The sequence below is a fragment of the Camelina sativa genome, chromosome 14 (genome assembly GCF_030686135.1).
Source record: "Camelina sativa cultivar CO46 ecotype springtype chromosome 14, ASM3068613v1".
NCBI lineage: Eukaryota > Viridiplantae > Streptophyta > Magnoliopsida > Brassicales > Brassicaceae > Camelina > Camelina sativa.
Genome location: NC_141893.1, coordinates 23,929,239 through 23,953,855, shown reverse-complemented (window position 1 = coordinate 23,953,855; position 24,617 = coordinate 23,929,239). Strand labels below are relative to the sequence as shown.

Genomic DNA, 24,617 nt, shown 5'->3' with positions numbered 1-24,617 from the left:
AAATGGCCTGGCTTCTTACAGTGGTTGCACACTGGAGGATTCTTGTCTTCACCTCGATAGTAGCCTTTGTTGGCGGTCGCTACTTCAGCCTTGTTAGCGGTTACAAGCTCCCCCTTGTTACCAAACAGCCCCATGGAGCCATGCTCCTTTTGAATCTGGCTACATACGTCCTCTAGGCTAGGGAGCTTGTCTGACCTCAAGATATGTTTGATGAGGTCATTGTAGGACGGATTCAGTGTAAGGAGAAGGCCGAACACCTTGTCCTGCTCGCGCCTCTCGTTCAGGATGGCCGGATCAAGTGTAGCCGGCCTAAGATCTCAAGCTCTGCCCAAAGAGACCGAAACTTCCCAAAGTGTTTGGTGAACTCCATGTATTCTTGGCTTAGGTTGTTGATAGCCCTCTTGATCTCAAATACTCGATTTAGGTTGGTAGTGTTACCAAACACATTTTGCAAGGTATCCCATAGATCCTTGGCCGTTTCACAATACGAGTAGGCCTCGAGTATTGGAGCATCAAGCGAGTTTTGTATGATGGCTAGAACACTTTGGTCTTCTTGAAACCATTTTTCTTCACCAATTGCCGCTACAGCTTTGCCTTCTTCGGTTGGCTCTCCTTTTGGAGCTTCACTTGATGTGATATGGGTCCAAAGCCCTCGGCCGCATAGAGCCGTCTTTGTGGTTCTTGCCCACAACAAATAGTTCTCTCCTTTGAGAGTAACTGGAACAATCAAGGTCTTAGTGCCTTCCATGGAGTTTTGTCCGCTGGTTAATGTTATTATCCAACGGTTAAAGAGGGATGACTTTCAAGTCGAAAATAGAGAATGAAAGGGATATGAGGCGGAAGTATAAGGTGGGTGAGAGATTTAGAATTAGGAGCGAAATGGCTCTGATACCATGTAAGTTTTAGTGTATGAAAGTGTAGTGATCAAGTATGTAGAATAAGAGAGAGGGAGAGAGTATGCGAGTGTAAAGAGAGTTGGTAGCTAAAGTGTAGAAGAAGAATTCTCACTTCTTACTTTATTTGGTTCCTAGTTACAATCTATTTAAGGGCTATACAAAGTAGAATATTCTTCTAGAGATCCTATGCACAAGTTACATGATCGATAGTGACATCTCTTCCTTAAACATACATGTGACTTCTAATTGACTTCTCTTGCTTCCCACTTGCACATCAACTTGCACAATGCCTCCAACGGCTAAATAGGAAGGTTCTCGAAGTCTTGTGACCGTTAGGGTCTATTCTCAATGGGTTGGACTCGCAAGGCCTCTAAATGGTACGGTCGGCCCAATGTGTTAGTTGTACGGACGTACGGACGTACGGACAGTGGTGTGTGTGTTCATAAAGAAGATGATCCAAATATGTATATGGTATCCATGAGTTTAAAGCAATGCACACATTAATAATTGAAAGTCAATATTAGGTTCTTATAAATAGGAAATGGTTTCAAATCTCAACATGCTTCAATTTAGACCAAATGCAATGTAGGAATTCAAGGCTTGGTTCAATCTTATTCTTCTAACCACTCAACTAGCATCAAAGTACTATTAACTTGGGCATTGATCCTAGTCTAGTGAATAAACAAGCTAACAAGGGAATACTCATCATAGATCCCTAATGCAAATACTATACAATCCTACATGAAACATGCTAAACAAGATCCTAATGTGTAGTGCAAACTACATGAACACTCTTTTTTTATAAAGATTTTTGCAAAAAATTTCAAATTTTTAGGGTTTTTCTATGCCTTAGATGCTATGCAAGTATTAACATGATGATGCTAAAAATTTGAAATAAGAATCACAAAACACAATGTCAAATGCTATCTCAAACCCTCCCCCAAACTTAAATCACACAGTCCCTGTGTGAAAGAAATTTGAGTGAGGATTCAAGATGAAAAACAAAAAACAAAACACAATGTCAAATGCAATGATATCTACAAGTGAAGGTGATAGTGGTACCTTAGGGATTGTGGAAGTAGTTGTCCACATCCATCTGCATGTTGTCATAGGAGTAGTTGGGGTCTTGTTGGTGACTTGGAGGTGGAGATTGCGGCAGCTCGACGATGGGAATCGACCGGGACTCGGTCGAGTACGTGCTCGAGTGGGGGGGTCGAGCTGGACCACGAGTGTCAAAATTCTGACCTTGCTGCTGGTAGAACTGCTGGTAGAGTGCTGGATCCATGAAGTACTGGGGTGGGATGGGAGGGTAACCTGGATATCCTGGATAAGCAGCTGGAGGTGGGAAGCCATAGGGTGATCTGGGCTGGAACTCGGCCGAGTGAATTGGAGGTGCTCGGTCGAGTGGGTGCTCGAGTGACCCGGTCGAGTACCTTGAAAATGGTTGTTCTCGGGTACTTGAGCTCCTCTTCCTCTGATTTGGCTCATACATTGAAGCCCTAGCTGGTTCCACAGGGTTCGCAACTCTAGAAAGTGCTCTAGTTGAGCTACTCCTCCTCAAAGGGCTTGATGGTGTAGGTGAAGAATTCCCACTCTTCAACTCAGCAATCTCCTTCTTTAAGCCCTTGATAGACTTAGCCATGTTGGTCACCTTCTTCTTCAGCTTATCAAACCTCTTCCCATGCCATTTGCTCCATTTTTGCAAAAGGGTTAATCTCTTGGTAGCCTTCCTCACTCCTCTACTATCTCTTGGGTTGAGCTCATAATCCTCAAAGTAAAATTGCTCCTCCCCATCAGCCATTTGCACATCTCCAGCTTCATCAACTCTAGGATGAACTATCCCATCAAACAAATGCTCCTCAGCTGGCCAAAAGTCAATGTTGGCTCCTTCTTGAATGGTGGTGAGCTCTTGGTTAGGCAAAATCAGTTGCTTTTTCCCAAGTGTTGGAAGTTCAAAGTTGAAAATGTGATTCCCTTGATGCATCTCCTTGGCTAGGATGAGAGTAGAGGTGAGGTAGCTAGAGTCAATCCATCTTGGTGAAACCCTTTCTCCTCTAAGTGGAACCTTAGCAGCTTGTAGGATTGGAGTAATGATGCCTCCAATGGTTAGTGCTCCTCTTGATCCTTTGTTCTCCAACTTGCCTATCCAACTTCTCAAGTAAATCATGTGATCAATGAGCACCATTGCTAGGTCAGTCTCCACAGTGCTCCCAAGAATGATGCTACCATTTCTTGCTTGGAAAATAATTCCATTGAGAGCCAAATCAATCATCTTTAGCTCCCCCTCATTAATGTTCCCAGTTTCCTTCCTAGCAAAGAAGGTGTTGGCAAGAGCTTTGTGGAAGTACCTTAGGACTGGGCTCCTTATCCTTGAGCTCTTGGAGTTGGAGGATGAGTAGTATTTGTTATCCCCAATGGTTTCCCACACAGCATAGAGCTCTTCTCTTGGAATCATCAAACTCCTATTGCTCCCAACCTCAAAATCAAACACATTGGCTATCTTCTTCATTGAAAGTTCATACCTTTTCCCTTTGATTGTGAAAGCAATGTGACCAGCTCCAAACTCAGCATCCTTCCTTGCATATGTATGCAGCTTGACTGTGGCTAGAAACTCACAACTCTCTTCTTTGTAGCCCTCCATGCAAAGCCCCATAAACTTGGTTAGGTTGCTCTTCTCAAAGAGATACTCCACATCTTCACCAATGGCTAGCTTCTCCATGGTTTCCTTGTGTGGATATCTAGTCCCTAAGAACTCCATTCTCATGAAAGCATCATAGAGTTGCCTCTTTGACAACCCACAAGACTCAGCTTCTCCATCATCCTCTATCTCTTCTTTTTCACTTTCTTCCTCACTCTCATTCTCACTCTCCTCTTGTTCAACCTCAACTGCTGGCCTCTTCCCTTTGGCCTTGTTTCTCCTCATGAACTCATTGAGAGTTGGCTCCCTTTCCTCCTCACTTTCAGTCCTCTCAGGATCTTCCTCAACTGACTCTCTCCTTGGACACGGCATCTGGCTCGACCGGCTGCTCGAACGGCCACTCGGTCGAGTGCATGATCGAGTGGGGCGTCGAGTGGCCCTTCCAGCTTCTCCTCTTGATTCAAGGCTAGCATCATGACGTTCCATGGAGGTTGCAGCGGTTTGTTGAGACTTCCTAATGATTCTTGAAGACATTTTTCAAATAGAACTGAAGGGAATAGACTCAAAGCTCAAAGTTAATAGGTTAGTGACCCAAAAACTTGAAAGAACTAAGCTTGAGCAAAAGATAAGCTATGAGAGAGACTTTAAAACTTGAATTCAATGGTTTTGAGCAAATGAGAGAATGTGAGAGGTATAATCTCGTGCAAGGTCTATATAAAGAAGCTAACGGGACAAAGAGACAAGGGTGGAGCGTCCATACCATTCAAATTTGAAATGGGAATCTTTGACCTGCTTTTTGCTGCCACTCGACCCCACACTCGACTGCACACGGTCGAGCACCTTGACCAAACTTTGAAATTTCAAAATTTTTCTTCTTGTTCTTCCCTCCACTTGATCGTTCTAGCGATTTGAAGATCAAATGGGCCTCAATTCCTTTCCAGCTCGGTCGAGTACCTCTCGTGGGTAGGTCGAGTGGGCTTGCGAGTCTCCTTCTCCAAGTCTAATTCCCTCCTTACCCAACTACATTCTCACCTAAAGGCCTGTCCAACACTAACAAAAAAGAAAACACATCAAAACTACAAGGAAAATAAACCATATTTACAAAGGATACCTTAGGGACTTCCTCCCTAGTGAGCTTGTTTAAAGTCACTAAGCTTGACTTTGGTGTCCTTTTTAGACTTGGTTTAGATACCAAGGAGGTGATGAAATCCTCCCTGGAACCTCTTGATCACTGTGAAGTTGATCCTTGATCACCTCACCCTTAACACACAAACCATGTTTCTTCTTGATTTTGAGCCTTGGTCCTGCCTTCCTTAAGGACCTCTTGTTCAGCTTAACTTGAAGATCCTCAACCATACTAGTCAACTCTTGAACTGACCTCTTAAGCTTTTCCACAGAATCATCTTGAAAGGAGAGCTTAGCCTTTGGAGTTGCTTCACCACTTGAACCTTCTTGACCTCCTTTGTTCTTGATAGTAAAAGGTTGATCATCAATGGTAGGAAGGTTGGTTGGGTTATATATGTTAAACTTCATGGCTATATCTTCAGCAATGTTCAAGGTCACAAGACCCTCTTTGACATCAATAACTGCTCCAACAGTGGCTATGAATGGCCTTCCAAGAATGATTGGATCTTCAGGTTCCTTGTCCATCTCCAACACCACAAAATCAGTGTGAACCCTTGCCTTCCCTATCTTGACTGGGACATTCTCCAACCTTCCAACTATCTCTTTGTTTGACCCATCAGCTAGACATATATGAAGGTTGGTGGACTTGAAATCAGTTCTCCCAAGCTTTTGTGCTATGGAGTATGGCATCACACTTGTTGAAGCTCCCAAATCACAAAGGCATTGGTTGTAGTGAAGATAGCTAAGTGTGCAAGGCAGATAGAATGGACCTGGATCCTTAAGCTTGATTGGAATGATAACTCCTCCAAGGTCCTCAAGATCCTTCTCATCTTGAGCTTCAGCCTTCTTCTTTGACAAATCAAGCAAAAAATCTTTGTAGAGAGGATATGGATCATACTGTTCCAAGGCAGGTCCTCTCTCTTCTTCTTGGTAAGCAATGGTGATCTCTTGTATGGCCAACACTTCCTCAACCACAGATTCTTCAATCACAACCACTTCCTTCAAAGCCTTCTCTTCCTCTTGTTGCTTAGCCATCATCTCCTTTCTCTCAATGATTTCCCTAAGCTCCTTAATCTTTTGTGCTTTGAAACGTCCTGGGAATGGAAGAGGTGGCTTGTAAGCAGGAGGAGTGTACTTAGCAGGCTTGACAGCTTCTGAGTCTGCAACTCGATCGACCACTCGAGCATGCACTCGGTCGAGTGGCTGTTAGAGTACTTGGTCGAGTGCAATAACGGACTCCAGTTGCATTGCACAAACGTCACTTGGGGCTTCAGTAACTAATGAATTCCCCCAAACATGGACATCACTGTCCTCAGTGACTTCCTCATCAGAGATATGAATGGCTTTTGCAGTGAACTCCCTTGGATTTTGAACAGCTTTTCCAGGGAGTTGGTTGGGTTTAGGAGCTGAAGTAGAGGCAATGTTGCTCTCCATATACTTCATTCTGGAATTGACACCTTCAAACTTCATGTTCAGATCATTGTACTGTGATGTGAGCCTTTGATTCAACTCAGCAAACTGTTTGGCTTCCTCAATCTTGCCTTGTGTTTGCCCAATCAACAACTGTTGCATCATTGCTCTTAAGTCTTGTTCCTGGCCTTGGTTAGTCTGAAACCCTGGTGGGGGACACAATTGGGGCTGGAACACTTGATGTTGTTGCTTGGGGATGTAGTTTTGTTGCTGTTGAGGTTGTTGAGGTGGATAGACTTGGTCTTGAGGGTTGGCCACATTGGTGCTCCTATAAGAGAGATTGTTGTTTTTGAAACCTCCTTGGTTGTAGCCTTTGAATCCTCCCTGGTTTTGCATGTAGCACAACTCAGCAAATTCAAACTCCCCCTCTTGAACTGGAGCTTCTTCTTCACCAATGAAGTGAATAGACTTGGACTGGCTGAGGAGTATCTTGTCAAGCTTCTCATTGACCATCTTCAAATCCTTCTTATACTTGTCCTCTTGATCAGTTGAGGAGCCCCTTATGGTCCTATCATAATCCTCATTATAGTTGCCATCAGATTGAGCAAGATTCTCAACTAATCCCCATCCTTCTTCCACATTCTTGTTGAGGAAGTTGCCATTAGAGGCTGTGTCAAGAAGCATTCTTATCTTGGGAAGCACTCCTCTATACAAGGTGCTTAGAAGTGACTCATTGCTGAAGCCATGGTGAGGACACTGAGTTTGGAATCCTTTAAACCTCTCCCAAGCTTCACAAAAGCTCTCATTATTCCTTTGAGCAAACTCAGAAATTTCATTCCTCAACCTAGCAGTCCTTGCATTGGAGAAGAACTTGGCCAGAAAAGCTTTCTTGCTTGCATCCCATGTGGTGATAGCTCCAGTAGGAAGAGTCTTCTCCCAAAGGTGAGCTTTGTCTCCAAGAGAAAATGGGAAGAGCCTTAATTTGAATCCATCTTCACTCACTCCATTGATCTTTGTGAGTCCGCAGATTCTGTCAAACTCATCAAGGTGATCTAGTGGATCCTCCATTGGCAACCCATGAAACTTGTTGGCCTGTATCATTGAGATCAATCCACTCTTGATCTCAAAGTTATTGTTTGCTACCGAAGGTGGCACAATTCCAGCCCTTTGGTTATGGGTATTGGGTGCATCTCCTGCACCAATGTGCCTTGGTCTTTGCTTATGGATAGCTTGGTTCTCCATGATGTCTTGACCTTGTTGTTGTTGAACTACTCTTCCTTGCCTATGTCTCAAACCCTTTTGTAGCCTGTGGATGTTGTCAATAGGCTGTTGAAGACTATCTTTGCCTTTTGACCTTGTGTGCATCAACAAACTCTACTACAGACTCGAACAGGTACACGGTCGAGCGCAGGCTCGAGTGGATGGTTGAGTCGACTGGGAAGTAATGGCTAATTTGATCCGGCTTCTGGCTCGACAAGGTGCTCGATCACAGCTCGGTCGAGTGGTGGTCGAGTAGGTGGTCGAGTGGGTACCTGAAACACAAAACAGCCAAGCAAAGGAAGATTCGAGTTCAGTAACTTCACAAGTGTTTAAAACAAACTTAATCTTAGACTAATAATGATCATAAATGTCACAAAACACACTCAAATGGGCAACGGCGCCAAATTGAAACTGACTTTCTTTGTGGTGTATGAATGAATGATGTATGGAATGATGATGTATGGAATGAATAGAAGTCAGGGTGTTTCAATTCCCCTTATGCAGTTGCAGTATAAGAGGTGTCAATCCTATCTGAGTGATTGTGAACAATTAAGATGTGCATATGAGTCTAAGTCAAGCCAATTGTAAATATTGTTTGTCACTAACAATCCTAAAATGAGATATGAAATGCAGAAAGTAAAAACAACTAGAACAGGATACTAAATGCAAACAGAACAAACAACTTAAAGCTATAATGAAACTAGAACAAAGATAGAAACTATGCTAATGAACTAATGCAAGACAAGTAATGAACAGGAAACTATGTGAATGCAAAGGAAATGAAACAGGAATGAAACAAGACAATCACAAATCAAAAACACAAGTTCTGGGGATGAACTCGAGCAGCACTCGACCGAGTGTAGGTCGACTACGTGGTCGAGCTAGACTTAAACGTGAAAACAGAGCAACAAAAGAAAAACAGAGCAATGCTAAAACTAATCAAACAACAAGCAAGCAATGATATTTAGACTAAGATATTAATAAACAAAGAAGGCCTTGAGGAGGGATTCATGAGCTGAGCTAATCATTGTGGTTATCTAACTTGGTCAACAAATCTCAAGCAAACATTGAGCTGATCTCTAGACATACTATTCTAATACATGTTTAATCCACTCTCATGGCAAGAAACAATCAAACCTATGCAATTCTAGACTTGTTCTCACAAAGAAAAGAATCTACACAAGCAGGCATTAAGCAATACATCTCAAACCAAACAAGACTCCTAATCTCTTAGCAAGCCTAATGGTAAGCTCTAGATCTAGCCTTATCTATGCTCCTTAGACATTGGTGTGATGCTAAGATGCTTGAAATCAAACCCTACCCTCTCAGATATAGGATCAGCATTAAGATCATCTAGCCTAGAAGAGATCTACAACAATCAAGCTTGACCAAATCAAACAAACCACAAGATCAACCCAACCTAACCCATCCTCAAGGTCCTAAACAAACTACTCACAAGAACACATGGTGAAATATGTCAAAAACCCAGAAAATAATGAAACTTGCATCATTAGAAAGATGAAACAGAGATCTACAATATTGATGAAGGAATAAAACTCGAAATCTTAATACTTTGAAAGTTATGAAACAAACAAAATATAAGAATCTAGTCTTTCTCTCTCAAACAAGTACAAAATTTAAAATCAAAGAAAGGGCAAAAGGAATAAAATCTAAAAAAGGTAAAAACTAGGTTTTAGACTCTCTAAAAAGCTGGACTCTTTGGTGGCTGCAGGTACAAGGGCCTTATATAGGAGGTGAGGTGGAAGCCCTAAAAATACAAAAAGTCAAAGCAGACAACGGCTCGGTCAACTCGACCAGTGCTCGGTCGAGTGGCTGGTCGAGCTGGCTTCTCTCGTGCATTCTCCACTCGGTCGAGTCCTTCTCAGCACACGGTCGAGTGGTGCGGTCGAGTTGGACTCCGGACCTTGATTCTACAGCCTTAACTCTCTTGTTTTCTCCTCAGGATTGCTTCACTTCTCCTCAGCATTGCTTCCATCCTCCTGAAGCTCCAAAATCACCTGTTTATGCATGAAAAGATGCAAATGCAATGCAACTATATTCTAATGCATGATTAGTCCTAAAGCTACACAATAATGGCCTAAATGGATAGCAAAAGATGCAAAAGTTGTGAATAAACTAAGGGAAAACAAGGTAAAATATATGAACATCATTATGTTACTCTTTCTAGGGTCAAAATATGTAACAATTCAATTCTTTTAACTAATTATAAAAGTTCGGGTTGAATTTGGAGTGTTTAGACACCACTTTTACCCATTTTGTCCCGAAAGAGGCTAAAACCGAAAAAACATTGGTTCGAAGCAGTAAACAGCTTTGTTACTGTTTCTAGGGTCAGAATCTGTGACAATCCAATGAATTTGACTAATTATAAGAGTTCGGGATTAATTTGGAGTGTTTAGACAACAATTAAACGAGTTTTATCCCAAAACAAGCTTAAATTGAGAAAACAGACTAAAACCAAGAGCAAACATTGATTCGAAGCAGTAAACAGCTATGTTACTCTTTCTAGGGTCAAAATATGTAACAATCCAATTTTTTTAACTAATTATAAAAGTTCGGGTTAAATTTGGAGTGTTTAGACACCACTTTTACCCATTTTGTCCCGAACGAGGCTAAAACCGAAAAAACATTGGTTCGAAGCAGTAAACAGCTATGTTACTCTTTATAGGGTCAAAATATGTAACAATCAAATACATTTGACTAATTATAAGAGTTCGGGTTGAATTTGGAGTGTTTAGACACCACTTTTACCTATTTTGTCCCGAAACAGGCTAAAACCAAGAAAACATTGATTTGAAGCAGTAAACTGTTTTGTTACTGTTTCTAGGGTCAGAATGTTTGACAATCCAATGCATTTGACTAATTGTATGAGTTCGGGATGAATTTGGAGTGTTTAGAAAACACTTAAACCCGTTTTTAACCTAAACATGCTTAAACCAAGAAAACAGGCTAAAACCGAGAGAAAACATTGATTCGAAGCAGTACACAGCTATGTTACTCTTTCTAAGGTCAAAATATGTAACAATCCAATGCATTTGACTAATTATAAGAGTTGGGTTGAATTTGGAGTGTTTAGACACCACTTTTACCCATTTTGTCCCGAAACAGGCTAAAACCGAGAAAACATTGATTCGAAGCAGTAAACAGCTTTGTTACTGTTTCTAGGGCCAGAATCTGTGACATCCAATGAATTTGACTAATTGTAAGAGTTCGGCATGAATTTGGAGTGTTTAGAGAACACTTAAACCCGTTTTATCCTAAAACAGGCTTAAACCAACAAAACAGGCTAAAACCGAGAGAAAACATTGATTCGAAGCAGTACACAGCTATTTTACTTTTTCTAAGGTCAAAATATGTAACAATCTAATTCTTTTAACTAATTATAAAAGTTCGGGTTGAATATGGAGTGCTTAGACACCACTTTTACCCATTTTGTCCCGAAAGAGGCTAAAACCGAAACAACATTGGTTCGAAGCAGTAAACAGCTATGTTACTCTTTATAGGGTCAAAATATGTAACAATCAAATACATTTGACTAATTATAAGAGTTCGGGTTGAATTTGGAGTGTTTAGACACCACTTTACTCTATTTTGTCCCGAAACAGGCTAAAACCAAGAAAACATTGATTTGAAGCAGTAAACAGTTTTGTTACTGTTTCTAGGGTCAGAATGTTTGACAATCCAATGCATTTGACTAATTGTATGAGTTCGGGATGAATTTGGAGTGTTTAGACAACACTTAAACCCGTTTTATCCTTAAACAGGCTTAAACCAGAAAACAGGCTAAAACCGAGAGAAAACATTGGTTCGAGGCAGTACACAGCTATGTTACTCTTTCTAAGGTCAAAATATGTAACAATCCAATGCATTTGACTAATTATAAGAGTTGGGTTGAATTTGGAGTGTTTAGACACTACTTTTACCCATTTTGTCCTGAAACAGGCTAAAACCGAGAAAACATTGATTCGAAGCAGTAAACAGCTTTGTTACTGTTTCTAGGGTCAGAATCTGTGACAATCCAATGAATTTGACTAATTGTAAGAGTTCGGGATGAATTTGGACTGTTTAGAGAACACTTAAACCCGTTTTATCCTAAAACAGGCTTAAACTAAGAAAACAGGATAAACCCGAGATAAAACATTGATTCGCAGCAGTACACAGCTATGTTACTCTTTCTAAGGTCAAAATATGTAACAATCCAATGCATTTGACTAATTATAAGAGTTGGGTTGAATTTGGAGTGTTTAGACACCAATTTTACCTATTTTGTCCCGAAACTGGCTAAAACCGAGAAAACAGGCTAAAACCGAGAGAAAACATTGATTCAAAGCAGTACACAGCTATGTTACTCTTTCTAGGGTCAAAATATGTAACAATCCAATTCTTTTGACTAATTATAAGAGTTGGGTTGAATTTGGAGTGTTTAGACACCACTTTTACACATTTTGTCCCGAAACAGGCTAAAACCGAGAAAACAGGCTAAAACCGAGAGAAAACATTGATTCGAAGCAGTACACAGCTATGTTACACTTTCTAAGGTCAAAATATGTAACAATCCAATTCTTTTGACTAATTATAAAAGTTTGAGTTGAATTTGGAGTGTTTAGACACCACTTTTACCCATTTTGTCCCGAAAGAGGCTAAAACCGAGAAAACATTGATTCGAAGCAGTAAACAGCTTTGTTACTGTTTCTAGGGTCAGAATCTGTGACAATCCAATGAATTTGACTAATTATAAGAGTTCGGGATGAATTTGGAGTGTTTAGACAACAATTAAACCAGTTTTATCCCAAAACAAGCTTAAATTGAGAAAACAGGCTAAAACTAAGAGAAAACATTGATTCGAAGCAGTAAACAACTATGTTACTCTTTCTAGGGTCAAAATATGTAACAATCCAATTCTTTTAACTAATTGTAGAAGTTCGGGGTTAATTTGGAGTGTTTAGACACCACTTTTACCCATTTTGTCCCGAAAGAGGCTAAAACCGAAACAACATTGGTTCGAAGCAGTAAACAGCTATGTTACTCTTTATAGGGTCAAAATATGTAACAATCAAATACATTTGACTAATTATAAGAGTTCGGGTTGAATTTGGAGTGTTTAGACACCACTTTACCCTATTTTGTCCCGAAACAGGCTAAAACCAAGAAAACATTGATTTGAAGCAGTAAACAGTTTTGTTACTGTTTCTAGGGTCAGAATGTTTGACAATCCAATGCATTTGACTAATTGTATGAGTTCGGGATGAATTTGGAGTGTTTAGACAACACTTAAACCCGTTTTATCCCTAAACAGGCTTAAACCAAGAAAACAGGCTAAAACCGAGAGAAAACATTGATTCGAAGCAGTACACAGCTATGTTACTCTTTCTAAGGTCAAAATATGTAACAATCCAATTCTTTTAACTAATTATAAAAGTTCGGGTTAAATTTGGAGTGTTTAGACACCACTTTTACCCATTTTGTCCTGAAAGAGGCTAAAACCGAAAAAACATTGGTTCGAAGCAGTAAACAGCTATGTTACTCTTTATAGGGTCAAAATATGTAACAATCAAATATATTTGACTAATTATAAGAGTTCGGGTTGAATTTGGAGTGTTTAGACACCACTTTTACCTATTTTATCCCGAAACAGGCTAAAACCAAGAAAACATTGATTCGAAGCAGTAAACAGTTTTGTTACTGTTTCTAGGGTCAGAATGTTTGAAAATCCAATGCATTTGACTAATTGTATGAGTTCGGGATGAATTTGGTATTGACCATGGCCGTTTATGTGTTAGGCTGTCCGTACGGTCCGGTTATGTGTTAGGCCGTCCGTACGGTCCGGATAGCCTAGGCCATGAGGCCATCAGGCCATAAGTGAGAAATAGGGAAGAGGTGGCCCTAGAAGCCCACGAGAAAGAAGGATCTCGAATGGAGGAAGAATCACGTGTGCAGTTGGGGGCTTGGTGCTTGACTCCACAATTCAAACCAACAAGGACATGTCGCTTTCACCTCATTAATGTTGGACCATGGACCACACAAGTGGCTCTCTTCTTCTCTCTTGTGCCTAACGGCTAATTCGTTTTGTTTTCAGTATATCTAGCCTTGTAAACAACATAAGAAACATTCTATTCTAGTTCATTCGATTATTCTCTTTGTTACACATTTATCTCTCTCACGTTTAGCCTTACAACATCAAAACCTCTCTTATTCTCATAAGTCTTCCGCTTATTCTAACATGGTATCAGAGCTAGGTTGTCGTTCTTGACAATCTATTTCTCCTATTCTTCCATTCTTCATCTCTGTTCACTCGTTTCTTAGTCTTTTCTTCTTTTACTCTCCGGGTAAACGGTTTATCCAACGGTCCATAACATTTAAACCATGGAAAACGCCAAACCCATTGTTGTAGACGAGAACCACAAGAACCACCCTTGGAGGTCGTGGCCTTTGGAGTCATGTAGAAACTGACTATGTTCCAAAGCAAAACCTCAAAGGAGAAGATGAAGGCGCTTCCGAGGTGGAAGTAGAGGAAGAGAGCGAGAGGAAGGCCAAGTGGTTTCAAGAAGACCAAGTTGTTCTATCTGTTCTCCAAAACTCTCTTGACACATCAATCCTTGAAGCCTACTCCTATTGTGAAACGGCCAAGGAGCTTTGGGAAACACTTAAAGGTGTTTATGGTAATGTCTCTAGCTTGACTAGAGTCTTTGAAGTCAAGAAGGCTATAAATGAGCTCAATCAATATGATATGGAGTTCACTAAACATCTTGGGAAGTTTCGAGCACTATGGTCCGAACTTGACATGTTACGGCCAAGTACACTCGATCCGATGGTGCTGACCGAAAGGAAGGAGCAAGACAAGGTCTTTGGACTTCTCCTTACCTTAAACCCATCTTTCAATGACCTCTTGAAGCACATCCTCAGGGCTGAGAAGCTACCCTCCTTTGAAGACATCTGCTCTCAAATCCAAAGAGAACAAGGATCATTTGACTTGTTTAGCGGCAAGGGGGAGCTTGTTATAGCTAACAAAGGAGTGTACAAACAAGAGGATAGGAAGGTGTGGATATGTGACCATTGCAAGAGGCGAGGTCATATGAAAGACAAGTGCTGGATTCTCCATCCCCATCTCAAACCGGCCAAGTTTAAGGCTAACCTATCAAAGGAAGCATCTAACGACAAGGGAGCCAGTTCATCCAAGTAAGGAGATGAGGCGGCCATGACCGCAGCCTATGGAGAAGTGGTGAGGAAATCAGACCTAGAAGCACTCATTCGCTCCATTGCTTCACTCAAGGAGTCTGGTATCTCTCTCTTTACCTCTAAACCTAGTAAATCTCTTGTTGTTGACTCAGGGGCTTCTCATCACATGATTAGTAACCCTAGTTTAATTAACAACATAAAACCGGCTTTAGGGAATGTTATTATTGCTAATGGAGAACAAATACCTGTGAAAGGGATAGGGGATTTGAAACTATTTGATAAGACCTCAAAAGCTTTCTTTATGCCTACCTTCACTTCTAATATTCTATCAGTTAAGAGGGCTACTAATGATTTGAATTGTTATGCAATCTTTGGTCCTAATAGTGTTCATTTTCAGGATATTGAGACTGGAAAAGTTCTTGGAGAAGGATAAGGGAATGGAGATCTTTATGTCCTAGAAAAACCCTCACCTAGCTTATCTACTTCTATTAAGTCTTGTTTTGTTGTTAATTCGGACAGTGTGTGGCATGATAGACTAGGCCACCCTCATTCTAGGGCTCTTGCTTTAATGTTACCAAATGTTTCTTTTGATAACTCAATGTGTGAGTCTTGTATTCTTGGTAAACATTACAAATCTATTTTCCCTAAGTCTAATACTATTTATGAGCATTGCTTTGATCTAGTGCATTCTGATGTTTGGACTTCACCATGTCTTTCTAGAGATAATAACAAATACTTGGTGACTTTTATTGATGAAAAATCTAAGTACACATGGATTACTTTGTTACCATCAAAGGATAAAGTGTTTGATGCATTAATAAATTTCCAACATTATGTTACTAATCATTTCAATGCTAAAATTAAGATACTTAGGTCAGACAATGGTGGAGAATATACAAGTCACAAGTTCAAAGAACATTTGGCTAAGCATGGCATTTTACATCAAACAAGCTGTCCATATACACCCCAACAAAATGGTGTGGCCGAGAGGAAGAACCGACACCTCATGGAGGTTGCACGGTCCATGATGTTCCACTCACACGTCACAAGACGATATTGGGGCGATGCCGTGATGATGGCGTGTTACTTGATTAATCGAACACCAACCAAAGTCCTTAGTGACTTGTCGCCGTTTGAGGTATTGAACAAATTTAAACCATCCCTAGATCACTTATGTGTATTCGGTTGTGTTTGTTTCGTGTTCGTACCAGGGGAACAGCGGAGTAAGCTTGATCCTAAAAGCGTGAGGTGCATGTTCATCGGCTATTCCACGACTCAAAAGGGATACAAGTGCCATGATCCAACGACAAGTCGTTTGTATGTTTCTCGAGATGTTCGCTTCATGGAAAATGTTGGCTATTTCGACAACAAGGACTGGAACAGCCTCAAAGACCTCTCCTCTTCACCGAATGACCGGGCCTCTAGCCTAAAATTCCTCCTTGATCACCTTGGGAATTCGTCTCCACCGCCTGCCCCTACACGGCTCGAGTCAAGTCCGACCAGTATAGAGAATGGGCCGGACCCCACGGACGTCCCCGCGGATGAATTGCCTTTAGATCATGTTCCTCCTGTGCCAACTTCGCTGGTTGGACCCCATGGTGTTTCCTTAACGCCTACTGAGGACCACCAGGAAGCGGCTTCCACGGCCAGTGACACGGTTGACTTACACCCAATAGAGCTGCCTTCTCAACCAGGTCTACGCAGAAGTGAACGTGTTCGGTCTCACCCGTCCACATGGAAGGACAAACGAGTCTACTACAACAGTCAAGCCGTTGCACATCCTGTTCAGGCCGTTTGTTCGCTTGAGCTGCTTCCGGTCGAGCACCAAGCCTTCTTTGGCCAAGTCGATGCTCATTGGGTTCCTCAAACTTATGATGAGGCTAAGGCACACCAAGAGTGGTTAGATGCTATCAAAGACGAAACTAGTGCCATGATCCGGAACACAACGTGGGATGAGGCTGACCTTCCCAAAGGCAAAAAGGCTGTGAGCTCCAAATGGGTCTTCACCATCAAGTTCTTGAGTACAGGCGCCATTGAACGCCACAAGGCTCGACTGGTCGCCCATGGTTTTACCCAAACATATGGTGATGACTACACGGAGACATTCGCCCCGGTGGCCAAGCTCCATACCGTTCGGGTCGTTCTCTCTCTCGCGGTTAACCTCTCATGGGATCTTTGGCAAATGGATGTTAAAAATGCCTTTCTCCAAGGCGATTTGGACGAGGAGGTTTATATGACGCCTCCTCCGGGCCTTGAAGACTTGGTTGCTCCCGAGAAAGTCTTCAGGCTGCGCAAGGCCATCTATGGCCTCAAGCAGTCTCCGCGGGCTTGGTACCACAAGCTGAGCTCCACCCTCAAAACTCACGGTTTTAGGCGATCAGAGGCCGACCACACCCTTTTCACGCGTCAAACATCTCTTGGCCTGGTCGTGGTGCTTATCTATGTCGACGACATTATTGTGACTGGCGATGATAAAGCTGGCATTGCAGATACCAAGCAGTCTCTCAAGTCTGCTTTTGATATCAAGGACTTAGGCGAGCTCAAATACTTCCTTGGGATTGAAATCTGTCGCTCTCCGGAAGGACTCTTTCCCAACGCAAGTATACTCTTGACTTGCTAGCTGAAACCGGCAAGCTTGGTGTGTCTCCGGCGGCTACGCCACTAGCTGAGGATTACCAGCTCAAGCGAAAGGGGGAGAGCATTCGGGCAAAAGAAGGCAAGCCGCGAGAGCCCATGGACGAGCCATTCCCGGATGTCACACGCTATCGCCGGCTTGTAGGTAAGTTAATATATCTTACCATCACGCGACCTGACATATGCTATGCTGTGAACCAGGTTAGTCAGCACATGAAGGCTCCAAGCAAGTACCAATGGAGCATGGTCGAAAGAATTCTAAGCTATCTCAAAGGCAGTTCGGGTCAAGGCATTTGGATGGGCAAGAATGATAATACTGAACTAGTAGGCTATTGTGATGCAGACTACAATGGGGATACTTTGGATAGGAGGTCAACCACTGGATATTGTACCTTCATCGGTGGGAACCTAGTTACATGGAAGTCAAAGAAGCAGAAGGTGGTATCTTGCTCAAGCGCCGAAGCCGAGTATCGAGCAATGAGGAAGCTAACCAACGAATTGACTATGAACACACACACCACTGTCCGTACGTCCGTACGTCCGTACGTCCGTACAACTAACACATTGGGCCGTCCGTACCATTTAGAGGCCTTGCGAGTCCAACCCATTGAGAACAGTCCCTAACGGTCACAAGACTTCGAAAACCCTCTCATTTAGCCGTTGGCGGCAATGTGCAAGTTGGTGTGCAAGTGGGAAGCAAGAGAAGTCAATTAGAAGTCACATGTAGGTTTAAGGAAGAGATGTCACTATCGATCATGTAACTTGTGCATAGGATCTCTAGAAGAATATTCTACTTTGTATAGCCCTTAAATAGATTGTAACTAGGAACCAAATAAAGTAAGAAGGGAAAATTCTTCTTCTACACTTCATCTATCAACTCTCTACACTCGCATACATTCTCTCTCTTTCTCTTGTTCTACACACACTTGATCAATACACTCCCATACACTCAAAACTTACATGGTATCAGAGCCATTTCGCTCCTAAGTCTGAACCTCTCACCCACCTTACACTTCCGCTTCATATCTCTCTTCATTCTCTTTTCGACTTGAAAGTCATTCCCCTTTAACCGTTGGATAATAGCATTGACCAGCGGACAAAACTCCATGGAAGGCACCAAAACCTTGATTGTTCTAGTTACTCTCAAAGGAGAGAACTATTTGTTGTGGGCAAGGACCACAAAGACGGCTCTATGCGGCCGAGGGCTTTGGACCCATATTACATCAAGTGAAGCTCCAAAAGGAGAGCCAACCGAAGAAGGCAAAACTGTAGCCGCAAGTGGTGAAGAAAAATGGTTTCAAGAAGACCAAAGTGTTCTAGCCATCATACAAAACTCTCTCGATGCTCCAATACTCGAGGCCTACTCATATTGTGAAACGGCCAAGGATCTATGGGATACCTTGCAAAATGTTTTTGGTAACACTACCAACCTAAATCGAGTATTTGAGATCAAGAGGGCTATCAACAACCTAAGTCAAGAAGACATGGAGTTCACCAAACACTTTGGGAAGTTTCGGTCTCTTTGGGCAGAGCTTGAGATGCTTAGGCCGGCTACACTTGATCCGGCCATCTTGAACGAGAGGCGCGAGAAAGACAAGGTGTTCGGCCTTCTCCTTACACTGAATCCGTCCTACAATGACCTCATCAAACATATCTTGAGGTCAGACAAGCTCCCTAGCCTAGAAGACGTATGTAGCCAGATTCAAAAGGAGCATGGCTCCATGGGGCTGTTTGGTAACAAGGGGGAGCTTGTAACCGCCAACAAGGCTGAAATAGCGACCGCAAACAAAGGCTACTATCGAGGTTAAGACAAGAACCCTCCGGTGTGCAACCACTGTAAGAAGGCAGGCCATTTCAAGAATCAGTGTTGGATTCTTCACCCACATCTTCGAGCCAACCGGTCGATGAATAACTGTGGCGCACCGAGAGCACATCAAGCAATCATGGAGTCGTCGAGTGCAGATCCAAACCATCAAGTCTCGGATGTGAACGGAACTGCCCTGGCTGCTAATACTGACCTTGTGAGGAAGTCTGACCTCGATGCACTCATCAAAGCACTCAAGGAGGCCTCCGGTAACTCTTTTCTTGCTTTAAAACCAAATAAACCCCTTATAGTTGATTCAGGTGCATCTCATCACATGGTTAGTGATTCGAATTTGATTAGTGAAATTAAACCTGCCTTAGGAAATGTGACTATAGCTAATGGTGAACAAATACCTGTTAAAGGAATAGGAAATTTGAAGTTGTTTGATAGGCAATCTAAAGCATTTTACATGCCTAGTTTTACTTCTAACCTCTTGTCCGTTAAAAGGGCTACAACTGATTTAAACTGCTATGCAATATTCGGTCCTAATGAGGTATATTTTCAGGATATTGAGACAAGTAAAGTGCTTGGTCAAGGCTCTACTCAAGATGATCTCTACTTGCTCAAAGACTTAAATTTAAATTCCCCAAACTCTTCTTGTTTTAATTCTACTTCTAGTATTGTGAACAATGTTATTTGGCATGCTAGACTAGGACATCCTCATTCTAGAGCTCTTGAACTTATGTTTCCAAATATTGTTTTTAAAAATGATGAATGTGAGGCTTGTATTCTTGGTAAGCATTGCAAATCTGTTTTTCCCAAGTCATTGACCATTTATGATAATTGCTTTGATCTTGTTCATTCTGATGTGTGGACCTCTCCATGTTTATCTAGAGAAAATCAAAAATATTTTGTGACTTTTATTGATGAAAAATCAAAGTATACTTGGCTAACCTTACTTCCTTCTAAGGATAAGGTTCTTGAAGCTTTTAGTAATTTTCAAAATTATGTGACTAACCACTATAATGCCAAGATTAAAATTTTGAGATCAGATAATGGTGGAGAATATACAAGTCATACCTTCAAACAACACCTCAACAAACATGGGATAATTCATCAAACCAGCTGCCCTTATACCCCACAACAAAATGGTGTAGCCGAAAGGAAGAATCGACATCTCATGGAGGTGGCTCGGTCTATGATGTTCCATACTCATGTACCAAAACGTTTTTGGAGTGATGCTGTCCTAGCCGCCTGTTACCTCATTAACCGGACGCCTACAAAGATTTTGCAAGATGTCTCTCCATTTGAGGTACTAAACAAAGAGAAACCCACCTTCGATCACCTTAGAGTATTCGGCTGTGTTTGCTTTGTGTTAAGACCAGGCGAATTACGGGATAAGCTTGATGCCAAGAGTACAAAAGCAATGTTCATTGGCTACTCCACAACACAAAAGGCTACAAGTGTTATGATCCAACAGCAAGGCGAGTTCTAGTCTCCCGGGACGTGAAGTTTGTTGAAAATCAAGGCTTCTATGATGCAAGAAACTGGGAAGAACTTCAAGACTTGTCTACCTCGGCATCCGATAAGGCCAGAAACCTCCGGATCATTCTTGAACGGCTAGGTGTGGAAAATGATCGGGTCAACCAACAACCAGCTGAGCCAAACTCACCAAGGGAGCCTCATCTACCGACTGAGGCTGAACCAAGCCAAATGCCTGACCCCAACCCGGGTTCCGATCTGATAGCCGCCACACACGCTGATGAAGAAACAGTGCACCATGTTGACGATGAGGTGCGAGATAAGGAAGAAAGTACACCAACTGAAACTGAAGCCACAGGAAATGATCATGAGGAGATCATACCACTTAGACGTAGTCAACGCCTAAAATTTGCCCCATCACACTGGAAGAACACACGTGTGTACTACAACAATGTGGCCGTAGCGCATCCTATTCAAGCAGCGTGTACTCTGGCTCACTTTCCACCGGAACACCAAGCCTTCCTCAGCCAAATTGATGAGCATTGGGTTCCCCAAACATATGACGAGGCCAAGGATCAAAAGGTATGGCGTGATGCAGTTCAAGCGGAGCGAACGGCTATGGAGAAGAACCATACATGGGACGAATCTGACTTACCAAAAGGGAAAAAGGCTGTCACCTCACGCTGGATATTCACCATCAAGTATAAGAGTAATGGGGAGGTTGAACGCCACAAGGCCCGCCTAGTTGCCCGCGGGTTCACGCAAACGTATGGGGAGGATTACCAAGATACGTTTGCTCCGGTGGCCAAGCTCCATACCGTACGAGTTGTCCTCTCTTTGGCTGTGAACTTAGATTGGGAACTCTGGCAAATGGATGTCAAGAATGCATTCTTACAAGGCGAGCTTGAAGATGAGGTGTATATGAGGCCACCACCCGGCTTGGAAGATACTATTGGTCCAGGAAAAGTTTTGAAGCTCAACAAGGCGATATATGGTCTTAAGCAGTCACCTAGAGCATGGTACCACAAACTTAGTACAACCTTGCTTGGGAGAGGTTTTCGAAAGTCAGAATCAGATCATACACTCTTCACACTACCAAGTGACAAAGGTATAGTAGTCATTCTAGTATATGTTGATGATATCATCATATCTGGAAGTGACAAGGTAGGTATCCAAGAGACTAAAGAATTTCTTAAGTCTGTTTTTGATATTAAAGACCTTGGAGAACTTAAGTATTTCCTTGGGATAGAGGTGTATCGATCCAATGAAGGATTATTCTTGTCCCAAAGAAAATATGCACTTGATCTCTTAAGTGAAGCAGGAAAGCTTGGATCGAAGGCTGTAACCACACCACTTGAGGAAAACTACAAGACAGCCGGAAAGGGGGAGCCCCCATTCGAAGATGTTACAAAATACCGACGCCTAGTAGGTAAGCTCATATATCTAACCATTACTAGGCCTGATCTTTGTTTTGCTGTGAACCAGGTAAGTCAACACATGCAAAACCCAACAAGACATCACTGGAACATGGTGAACCGAATCCTCAAGTACATCAAAGGGTCACCGGGGCAAGGCATATGGATGGGAAGGAACAAGAACACCGAGTTGGTAGGATATTGCGATGCTGACTATGCCGGAGACCATGAAGATCGCCGTTCAACCACCGGGTACTGCACATTCTTAGGAGGGAACCTAGTCACATGGAAAAGCAAGAAACAAAAGGATGTCTCCCTATCGAGTGCAGAGTCCGAGTATAGGGCCATGAGGAAGTTAACTACCGAGGTCATGTGGCTTAAAGCTCTATTGAAGGATCTTGGAATTGAATCACCAAAGCCTATCACTATGCATTGTGATAATGAAGCAGCCATTCACATAGCCACCAATTCTGTATTCCATGAGAGAACAAAGCACATTGAAGTTGATTGCCACAAGGTGCGAGAGCAAATACAACTTGGAGTCACTCTCCCATGCCACACCGACAGCAAAGAACAACTAGCAGACATATTCACAAAGGCAGTCAGTTCACAAGTGTGTGAGTACATTCATCCTAAACTCGGCCTCAAAGATCTCACTCGGCCATGAGTATCTACACATGACACCTACACTCTTTTTCCCTTGAGTATAGTTTTTCCCAAGTGGTTTTCTATACTAAGGTTTTTAATGAGGTGGGTGTGCATGAGTCCAAGATTGATCAATGCTCATGATCAATCTTGAGGGGGAGTATGAACACACACACCACTGTCCGTACGTCCGTACGTCCGTACAACTAACACATTGTGCCGTCCGTACCATTTAGAGGCCTTGCGAGTCCAACCCATTGAGAACAGTCCCTAACGGTCACAAGACTTCGAAAACCCACTCATTTAGCCGTTGGCGGCAATGTGCAAGTTGGTGTGCAAGTGGGAAGCAAGAGAAGTCAATTAGAAGTCACATGTAGGTTTAAGGAAGAGATGTCACTATCGATCATGTAACTTGTGCATAGGATCTCTAGAAGAATATTCTACTTTGTATAGCCCTTAAATAGATTGTAACTAGGAACCAAATAAAGTAAGAAGGGAAAATTCTTCTTCTACACTTCATCTATCAACTCTCTACACTCGCATACATTCTCTCTCTTTCTCTTGTTCTACACACACTTGATCAATACACTCCCATACACTCAAAACTTACATTGACTTGGTTGAAGGGGCTTCTCAAGGATCTTGGTATTGACTCAAAACAACCGATTATGATGCATTGTGACAATGAGGTTGCAATTCACATAGCCACCAACTCTGTCTTCCATGAGAGAACCAAGCACATTGAAAGTGATTGCCATAAAGTTAGGGAGAAGATTGAGGAAGGAGTTATACTACCGTGTCACACTCGGAGTTAAGATCAGTTGGCCGATATCTTCACCAAATCTGCAAGTCCTAAGGTTTGTGACTACATTCATACCAAACTTGGGCTTGTAGACATTACAAGACCTTGATCGACTCCTCTAATCCATGGACAGCACACTCTTTTTCCCTTGACTTAGTTTTGTCCCATGAGGTTTTCTAAATCAAGGTTTTTAATGAGGTGCTGCTTCACGGGTTCCAAGCTTAGCCAATTCATTCGGCTAAGCTTGAGGGGGAGTATTGACCATGGCCGTTTATGTGTTAGGCTGTCCATACGGTCCGGTTATGTGTTAGGCCGTCCGTACGGTCCGGATAGCCTAGGCCACGAGGCCATCAGGCCATAAGTGAGAAATAAGGAAGAGGCGGCCCTAGAAGCCCACGAGAAAGAAGGATCTCGAATGGAGGAAGAATCACGTGTGCATTTGGGGGCTTGGTGGTTGACTCCACAATTCAAACCAACAAGGACATGTCGCTTTCACCTCATTAATGTTGGACCATGGACCACACAAGTGGCTCTCTTCTTCTCTCTTGTGCCTAACGGCTAATTCGTTTTGTTTTCACTATATCTAGCCTTGTAAACAACATAAGAAACATTCTATTCTAGTTCATTCGATTATTCTCTTTGTTACACATTTATCTCTCTCACGTTTAACCTTACAACATCAAAACCTCTCTTATTCTCATAAGTCTTCCGCTTATTCTAACATTTGGAGTGTTTAGACAACACTTAAACCCGTTTTTAACCTAAACAGGCTTAAACCAAGAAAACAGGCTAAAACCGATAGAAAACATTGATTCGAAGCAGTACACAGCTATGTTACTCTTTCTAAGGTCAAAATATGTAAAAATCCAATGCATTTGACTAATTATAAGAGTTGGGTTGAATTTGGGGTGTTTAGACACCACTTTTACCCATTTTGTCCCGAAACAGGCTAAAACCGAGAAAACATGGATTCGAAGCAGTAAACAGCTGTGTTACTGTTTCTAGGGTCAGAATCTGTGACATCGAATGAATTTGACTAATTGTAAGAGTTCGGAATGAATTTGGAGTGTTTAGAGAACACTTAAACCCGTTTTATCCTAAAACAGGCTTAAACCAAGAAAACAGGCTAAAACCGAGAGAAAACATTGATTCTAAGCAGTACACAGCTATGTTACTCTTTCTAAGGTCAAAATATGTAACAATCCAATTCTTTTAACTAATTATAAAAGTTCGGGTTGAATTTGGAGTGCTTAGATACCACTTTTACCCATTTTGTCCCGAAAGAGGCTAAAACCGAAACAACATTGGTTCG

The 24,617-nt window shown here is 42.1% G+C and overlaps 1 non-coding gene across 1 annotated transcript; it reads left to right on the top strand.

Annotated features, from left to right (window-relative positions):
• The first annotated feature begins 6,808 nt into the window (after positions 1 to 6,808).
• Positions 6,809 to 6,915, top strand: LOC147928548 (small nucleolar RNA R71). Its single transcript, XR_015581067.1, has one exon. It is a non-coding gene; the product is annotated as a small nucleolar RNA R71 (small nucleolar RNA).
• Positions 6,916 to 24,617: the final 17,702 nt, after the last annotated feature.